We start from the raw sequence: 10000 nt of genomic DNA on the forward strand, positions 1-10000 counted from the left end.
CAACAACAAAAAACAAAAAAAAAAAAAATGCAGAAAGAAGGAAAGAAATATCCAATGGGGTGAAAGATTCATTTCTTGTGCGTGCACAGAGCAGAGGCTAGGCACACACGCACGCATACGCAGACATACGGCTGCATTTATCTCCGCAGCTACAAACGTTTACAACAGCGGAGGAGCAGGACTAATCAGAAACAATACAAACCACACGAATACCAGTGTCGCGCTCTCGAACGCGCACGTTTGCACACACACACACACACACACACACACACACACACACACACACACACACCACACTGACAGCACATGTACGCATGCGCAAACTATGGAGACACACACACACACACACACATACACTCACACGGGCACGTGAGTACACACACACACACACACACACAAATATATTGTGTTGACTCGATCTCAATTCTCTTATTTCTCTCTCCCCCCCCCCCCCCTCTCTCTCTTTGCACTCGTGTACTAGAATCAGTCCATATATCTGCATGTAAACGATTTCTGACTTAAGTCCCAAAACTCCGAACGTTATGGTACACGGTGTTACAGTCAGGTATCCCCTCTTCACTGATTGTTGTGCAAGTGCACTGCGATACCGGTTCAAACTACAACAGATGCCCATAATGAGAACTGCAAAATGAATTTATATCACGAGTGCTAGCAGGATGACCAGCTGCCAAAATGATATTTCCCTACACAACTGGGCGCCTACAGTTATTAAGTGATGTTTATATATTTATGGATTTTATCAAGTTTGGTATAATGGTGGCATTGGGAGACGAGAAAGCATTCAAACGACGTATGGTTGACTGATATGAGCAAGGCTGGTCAAGCAAACTATATAGTAGTAATCGTCATCAAAATATACGGTTCCTTTAAATCATTGCTGCAGCCAGAAGAAAAAACAACACCCGATATTACCATTGCTAAATTTAGGTAATCTTTCATTAGATTCAGATTTGGAAGAAGCAAACTAAAAGTTCATCAGCGTTATTTAGATTGATACAGCTCGACTCTCTCAGACTGGTGCGATTCGCAGACCAATTCTGAGTTTAACTCTCAGACTATTATCAAATTCACTACGGACCAAGTATTGTTCTGATGTCAAGTGCATATGCTTTAGTAACCTGACAATTAAGACTATAATTTTTGACTGTAGCTTGATGAAGCCTTATGTACACGAAAGTGTGTCTTCACAAGTGACTGAGAACGTTGGTGTTTTTGACTTTTTGCATTCATTATCAGTTGTTTCGCTTATCAGTTTAACGACTTCTCTTTTACGAAGTCCTTTAAGTAATTTCCTGTAATTGTATTTAGATGATTTATTTTCAAATCTCACCTTCATTTCGCCTTCATTTGCCCAGTTTTCCCCAACTTTCCGTTCATTCACATCTCCCACCCCTTCTAACCGATAATACTCAAATGTATTCATAAATACTTTAACAAAATGTCTTCAATCACCGATATGTGTGACGGGACATTAAACAAAATTCCTCCACAGCTTGAAAACTGTACATTTTGCGGACGAGGGAACGAAGGTGAAATTCATTCACTGGCAATCTGTCCACAGTTTGAGAAAGGGATACATATCCGAACTTTTGAAACAATTTAAGGATTCCTCTATTGTCCCACTTGCTTCAAAATGCAAATGATTATTGTGACCAGCAAAGTTGATCTTCTATACGTTACAACAGAGCGACCCCAGTCTTAAATGAAAGTCATTTCTAAATTACCCTTAAACTCGTCATTTTATTTTAGTTATATCTTCAGCATGTCCGTACTAATCATTCTCAAGGTTTGGTTTGTATGTGTGTACAACACGTCTAACTACATGGTTGGTGATCTTACATCAAAGGTTCTGAATTTCTTCAGTTCTGTGCATGTGTATGTTTGTTATGCATTAGAGTGTGTCTGAATATCTACTGTCCCTTTACAACGCTTTGCTATTTCTTAATGCCTCGACGTCTAGGTGTATAAAAAAAAGCATATGTATGCTTATTCCTTCTTCTTCTTCTTCACGTGTGTGTGTGTGTGTGTGTGTGTGTGTGTGTGTGTGTGTGTGTGTGTGTGTGTGTGTGTGTGCGCGCGCGCTTTCATGTGAGTATGTGTGAAAGTCCGTGCATGATAAGTTGTACCTTGCTCTAGTGTTGGTTCTTAGCTTAAAAAAAAGGTTGTTATGAATGCGCAATATGCAGGATGAATGTACGGTACAATATGCCTAATGTTAACGTTCATATTTTAAGTATATTTATATAAAGAATTACGATGTAATAATTATTAATTGGAATGTTTTTAAAGCGAGTATGTGGACTTCTTTATTTGAAAACATATGTTTATTACTCCTGTTTCATCAAGTAATCCGTGTGTGTGTGTGTGTGTGTGTGTGCGTGCGTGCGTGCGTGCGTGTGTGTGTGTGTGTGTGTGTGTGTGTGTGTGTGTGTGTGTGTGTGCGCTCTGATTATCTGGTTGTGTTTTGCCGCACCTGACGCAATTTATCTGTATGAGATAAGAAAGTTATTCTTATTATTATAATCGATGTACAATATAGTAGGCTATGCTCATGATTATATTCAAAATAATCTTTATTGACTCTTTGTTTTTACATTTAAAATATTACCTGCAATGTGAGGAATGAATGTATGAAACGGCGTTTGTGATATTTTATATTTGTGTCTTCGTTATATTCCTAATAGCTGTTGTTGTTTTTACAGTTCTGGTCTCCGTGTTGTTTACTTGTCTGTGTTGTGATAATGCATCTGGCCAAAAATCTCTAGCTGGAGATGATAAAGTTATCTTATTTTATCTTCTTCGTTCGTGGGCTGCAACTCCCACGTTCACTCGTATATACACGAGTGGGCTTTTACGTGTATGACCTTTTTTTTCTTTCTTTTTTAAACCCGCAATGTAGGCAGCCATACTCCGTTAAATGCTTATTCCACTTCCCGCATAGGTAGAAAAAAAAGGTTCGTTCGTCCGTTCTCTCTCTCTCTCTCTCTCTCTCTCTCTCTCTCTCACACACACACACACACACACCATATCTCACACAATTTCGTTTCGTTTCGTTTTTGTTTCCATCACACAACCATCCAATCCCCCCCCGCCCCCCAACACAGACGTGCACCGTTTTACCCATCCATCCAGTCCCGACGTCTCCCGAAACCTCTGACCCGCACACCCATCTCTACACGGCCTCCCCAAGCCCCCCTCCCCTCCCCCTCCCCCCCAAAAAACCCAAAACAAAACAAAACAACAACAACAACAAAAAAACAAACAAAAAAAACAACAACCACCAACAACCCCCCCCAAAAAAAACAACAACAACAAACAAACAAAAAACAAAAACAAAAACAAAACAATCAAAAAAACAACAACAAAAAACAAGAACAAGAACAAAAACCAAAACAACAACAACAAATAAACCAAAAAAAAAACAACCTCACACACCTTCCTCTGCCCACTTACCAGCCTACCCCACAACACCCCCACTCCTACCCCCACCCCACAGCAGCGACAGCAGACGAAGCGAAGTGGCGCCAACGACGCGGCCTTTGTGAAGACTCAACAGCCGTGAAGGATTCGCTGCATTGATCACCCTCCCTCCCTTCCTCCCTCTATCCCACCTACCTACCACCCCACCATACCTTCCCCTTGCCCCCCTCTCTCTCTTCCCCCCACCTTCCAGGCCTCTTGTGGTCCCCTTCATCCTCCCCCTCCCCCCCACCTCCCTCCCACGACCTACCCACATACATCATGTAAACCCGTTCCTCTTTCTCAGACACCATGTTTTTTTTAATTTTATAAAAAAAAAATAATAAAAAAAATTAAGCGTGTGTGGGCTTCCTTCATCCACACAAAAGCAAATCCAGTCACTCTTCTTTGACATCACACACACACACAAACACACACACGCATACACACACAAACACACGCAAACACGCATACACACATAAACACACACACACACACACACACACGCACACACACACACACACAAACGCACACAACACACACACACACAGAAAACTAAAAAGGGACAAAACTCCTAAACATAGACACGCATGCGCGCACATAACTTCACAAGCATCCTGGTGTGAGAGACATCGAGCCCATGAAGCAAAGCCCCTCCCCCGTAAACACAGGGTGCAGCGAGTACCCGAACCCCGGCCCCGAAAGGTTCCCTCTGCAGACACAATGACGACGGCCCCAATGTGCCGGGTGACAGCAAGATTGGGATCTGTCTTCAACGCTCGCATCAATTATGCGTGGGGCTTGAATTTTGTGTTGATACCTCGACATTCCTGCATGGAATGGGTGATGACAGCTTCCCCCAGTCTTGTATGGGTTTTTTTGTGTTGATACCAATCAATTTCTACATGGACAATGATGCTGACAGCTTTCAATTTCTGTATGGATTTCGTGTTGACACCTTTCCATTTTTACATGGACATGGCGTGGACAGCTTTCCGTTTCTGTATGGATTTTGTGTTGATACCTTTCCATTTTTACACGGATATGATGCTGACAACTTTCCTTTTCTGTATGGATTTCGTGTTGACACCTTTCCATTTTTACATGGATATGGCGTTGACAGCTTTCCATTTCTGTATGGATTTTGTGTTGATACCTTTCCATTTTTACACGGATATGATGCTGACAACTTCCCTTTTCTGTATGAATTTACGTTGATAGCATTCCATGTCTACACAGACATGATGATGACATCGTTCCATTTCTGCATAGGACTTTGTGTTGATACCTTTCCATTTCTACATGGATATGACCTGCCTTGGACACGCCACATCATGAAAGATCCAATGGTAAAACAAAACTCGATCCAAGGATCTGTGAAGGACGACGGGCTGATGACACTGCAGAATGGACAGAGAAAACCATTTGCTGACACCCATGCTTTTGACACGCAATCGACACACCTGGAAGAATCTGGAGCCAGTTGCATTGCTCGGACGGAAGAGCCTAGTATGGTCGTAACCCGCTACTAACTGTGTGCAGTATGGAACTGACCAATGGCGTAGTTCGGTCAACGCAGGCATTTGGTCACGTGTAACTGTCAAAAAGTTAGAACCAAGCAATGCAACTGACACCTAGTGAACAGTTCTGCGCGGCGCGCCTATGACTCTTCACAAAGCTGATGGAGAAGAATAGAAAAAAAAGTCAATAAAGAAGAAGATAAAAGAGGAAGAAGAAAAAGGTTTAGCCTTTAGGTCTTGGAATATGCTACACATAATATACAGACAATGCAGAAGAAAGAAATGGCTGCCTCGAGGGATTTTGTCTTTCTTCGAAATGAAAGAACATATGAGGCAAGGTGAGTAAAGTTATTAAACAACAACAAAGAGAAGTAACTTTCCCCACTTACAAGGGACACAACTCCACGTCAGTGCTGCCGGTGCAGCTAGTGCACAGGTGAAGGAAGGATACACAGGACAAACCCAGACATTTCCTTAAAAAAAAAAAAAAAAAAAAAAAAAGAAAAGGAAGCTCAGGACTTGTTCTTAACACTCATCATTTAGACAACCAAACTAGATTTTTTTTCTGTTGGCTCATACAAATGCTCATCACCAGGTCAGTAAATGAAACAAAAGACAAAAACAAATAACAGCCCGTACACTCGTCCTTAATTTCTACGTACATAGTAACCAGTATGTAAAAAAAAAAAAGAAAAAAAGAGAGAGAAAAAATCTAGAAAGAGAATTATAACATTTTTAGAAGCAAATGACTCGCAACTTTTTCCAGTAAAAGGTGAATGTAACTTTTTACGCAAAAAGAATGAAACAAAGGGGAAAAAATTAATGAACGCATTTCACCACAGGTGGGTGTTTTGGTTAAAACCCGAAAAAACACAAAAAACAAACAAACAAAAAACAAAAAAAAACACACAAAAACGAAGAAAAACAAACAAAAAAAAAACAAAAAAAAAACAAAACAAAAAAAAAACAACAAAAAAAAACGCTGGTCAGTGTCCTCATCTGCCATTTTATTTTTCTTTCCTTTTATGTCTCCTTTCTTTCTTTCATTTTTTTTACCATTCTTCTACATTCATCTCTCTCTCTCTCTCTTATTTATTCTATGTTTTTGACCGTCTGGGGAATCAGATACTCCTGTTCGTTTTTCATTAGACATGAAACGGATCTTCAGTTTCTTGGTCTTCAAAGTTTGTTTTCACCTTTGCGAAAAAATTAAAAGAAACAAAATATTCTGCTGTTTTTGCTGATGTCCTCGGTCGTATTATCGTTCTTGTTCTTCTCTGTGCGTTTTTTTTTCTTCTTGCTGGTTTTGTTTTGCCTTCTCATGCGATGATTTTCCTTTCATTTCTAGCCTTTTCCACGTCTGGTTTTTTTTTTTTTTTTTTCGTCTTCTCTGCTGTCATTTTCTTTCAGATCTTCATGCTTGTCGCCTCTTTGTTTCTTGTCCGTTCTATCATTGCACGCTGAAAATGACTTCTCTCTGGTTTCTCTCTCTCTCTCTCTCCCTCCCTCCTCTACCCCCTCTCTTCCCCTCCCTCTCTCTCTCCCTCTCTCTGTCTCCGTCCCTCTCTCTCGATTGCTCAAAAGTGATTTTGAATTCATGGATGTAAGATGTTTACGGAACTGTCTTGTGAAATTACGAATTGGTGTGTTACCAATAAAAGGATCCAGGTGGCGTAGGTCCCTCAACTTAAATTCCAGTAATTTATGTATAGTCTGTAAAGTTGATGAATCCGAACACCACTTTATTTATGTGTCTCCCTCATATACCAGTATCAGAAACAAGTACTTAACAGGTATTGTTCAAGATTACACCGAAATATTGAAACACGGACCTACTAAAAAAAATAAGAAAGTTGAGTATGTATCTTTTCCATGCTCTTCGTCATAGATAACGGTTTGCAGATGTGTAATTTGACCTTAATCAAGAATTGTTTGGTTTAATTATTCAAATGCTACTTAATTGACATGATATGCATACCTAAGATGTACACGTTTTGCCAGAGACCCTTTCCTATGGGCGGGTGGCCGCCTTAAGGAATTACATTTGTTCTTCTCTCTCTCTCTCTTCTCCCTTCAACCCCCCCCCCCCCCCCCCCCCCCCCCCGACATTTATACATCTTTTTTTTATATAACAGTCTGTCAAACTGAACGCATTTCTGTATGATTACATTCATTTGTCACACTGATTGTTTCCCTAATATTTCATCCACGTTTTATTTCACGTTCGATTCACGAGAGGCGTCAGAAATGGCCTGAGCATCTCACATATCAAGTAGGTTCTGTAAACTACAAGAAACGGAATGAAAACCAGAGACGGAGACAGACACTCGCTGTAGATATAAACAACACTCGCTCGAAATCCTCTGCAAGTCTGTGATGGCGTTCAGCGCGCTCTTGGTAGTTAGTGTTCTGTTTTAGCGGGAGTGTGGGTGACAGTGTGGAAAATGCGGTGGATTCAAATGGCTAATTTTAACGGTTGATTCCACAGCAAAAGATTAGAAACAAGCAAGCAAACATACAAACAAACAAACGGAAACCCACCACACTATCCGAAACACACACACACACACACACACACACACACACACTGCCGTTTGTGCCTATCGCATTGCGTACAATTACCGACCAACAGGTGTATAGTATGGTTTAACCTCTCTTTCTCAATATCAGAACCCCCCCCCACCCCCCACACATACACACCCATACACACAAAGCAACCGGCTTTTCTCTGCGATGCGCGCGTAGCAAGAACAGCAGTCGAGCACGATAAACACGACAGACTGACAAAGAGTTAAAAAAAAAAAAAAAAAAGGAAGAAAAGAAGAGAGACAGAGAGCGAGAGAGAGTGCCAGAGAGACAGAGACACAGAGCGAGAGAGAGAGATAGAGACAGATAGAGACAGAGAGAGAGAGAGAGAGACAGAGAGAGAAAGAGAGAGAGAGAAGTGTAAGAGAGAGAAAGCGAGAGACAAAGAGAGAGAGAGAGAAAGAGAGAGAGAAGTGAGAGAGAGACAGAGACAGAGAGACAGGGACAGAGGGAGACAGAGAGAAACAGAGAGAGAGAGAGAAGTGAAACAGAGGCAGAAAGAGAGAGAGAGAGAGAGAGAGAGAGAGAGACAGACAGACAGACAGACAGACAGACAGAAAGACAGAGAGAGAGAGAGAGAGCGAGAGAGGAACGCTACACACGTGATGGAATACACAACGATGAGACAGTCCTCTGGTGACAATGATGATGATGACAGTGATGAGGCTGATGATGATGATGATGATGATGATGATGAATGATGATGGTGATGATGATGGTGGACGATGATGATGATGATATGGTGATGATGGTGGCGGTGGCGACGACGACGATGATGATATGGTGATGATGGTGGCGGTGATGACGATGATGATGATAATGATGATGAATGATGATGGTGATGATGATGGTGGATGATGTTGATGGTGATATGGTGATGATGGTGGCGGTGATGATGATGATGATGAATGATGACGGTGAGGATGATGGATCATGATGATGATGATGATATGGTGATGACGATGGTGACGATGATGATGATGATGATGATGGTGCTGCTGCTGCTATTGATGTTGTTGGTAGTGATGAAGAAGAAGAAGAAGAAGAAGAAGAAGAAGAAGAAGAAGAAGAAGAAGAAGAAGAAGAAGAAGAAGAAGAAGAAGAAGAAGAAGAAGAAGCTGCTGCTGCTGTTGCTATTGGCGTTGTTGCTGATGTTGCTATTGATAATGATGATGGTGATGATGTTGTTGATGATTATGATGATGATGATGATGATTGATGATGATGCTGTTGCTACTGATGATGATGATGATATGATGAAGATGATGATAATGTTGCTATTGGTTTTGTTGATGATGATGCTGCTGCTGCTGTTGCTATTGATGATGATGATGCTGTTGCTATTGATGATGATGATGATGATGATGATGATGATGATGCTGTTGCTATCGATGATGATGGTGATGATGATGATGATGATGCTGTTGCTATTGATAATGAAGATGCTGCTGCTGCTGCTGCTGCTATTGATGATGATGATGATGATGATGATAGTGGCAACAGGTTCTGGCATGAAGGAAGGAAAGAGGGAAGAAAAGAAAAAACAACACCCCAACCAACAAACAAACAAAAAACAAAACAAAACAACAGCATGCAGGACAGGGGAAAGGAGGAAGGGGGAGGGGGATGGACTACAGGAGTGGTAGGGGCAGGAGAGGGGGTTAGGACTAGGGTGTGGGTGGGGGTGGGTGGAGGGGAGACAGATACCCACAACTGTTCGCGACGCGCTGTTTGACTTGTCGCTAGGTGGCCAACCGTTGCGTGGAAAGTTAATGGGTTATGGGTCTGTTACGGGGTAGAGAGAGAGAGAGAGAGAGAGAGAGGGAGGGCGGGCGGCACACAGACAGAGACAGAGAAACACAGAGAGACAGAGATAGAGGGGGGTAGAGGGAGAGAGAGAGGGAGAGAGAGAGACAAGAGTGAGTGATATAAGACAGAGAATAACAGAGACAGAGAGACAGAGGGGAAGAGAGTGGCAGAGAGAGGAAAGAGAGAGAGAGAGAGAGAAATAGAGACACAAAGAGAGGGGGGGGGGAAGAAAATGGAATGAGGTGGTGGGATGGGAGGGGAAACAAAAAAAATGACATGGGGGGAGGATGGAGATTGGGATGGGAAGAGGGAGTGGGATGATAGACAGAGGGATGTGACAGGGAGGTGAGAGAGAGAGAGAGAGGTGTGTGAGAGAGAGAGGGGTGTGTATGAGAGAGAGAGGGGAGAGAGAGGAATGAGAGAGAAAGAGAGAGGGGTGAGAGAGAGAGAGGTGTGTGTGTGAGAGAGGGTGAGAGAGAGAGAGGGGTGAGAGAGAGAGAGAGGGGTGAGAGAGAGAGGGGTGAGAGAGAGAGGTGTGTGAGAGAGAGAGGGGTGAGAGAGAGAGGAGTGAGAGAGAGAGAGGTGTGTGAGAGAGAGGTGAGAGA

The 10000-nt window shown here is 42.2% G+C and overlaps 1 protein-coding gene across 1 annotated transcript in view; it reads right to left on the reverse strand.

The window, feature by feature from the left end:
* LOC143280337 (otoferlin-like) overlaps positions 1–10000 on the reverse strand; it is a 105616-nt gene that overhangs the window by 19909 nt on the left and 75707 nt on the right. The gene's annotated exons all lie outside the window — the stretch shown is intronic.

This window comes from Babylonia areolata, chromosome 3 (assembly GCF_041734735.1).
Source record: "Babylonia areolata isolate BAREFJ2019XMU chromosome 3, ASM4173473v1, whole genome shotgun sequence".
NCBI lineage: Eukaryota > Metazoa > Mollusca > Gastropoda > Neogastropoda > Buccinidae > Babylonia > Babylonia areolata.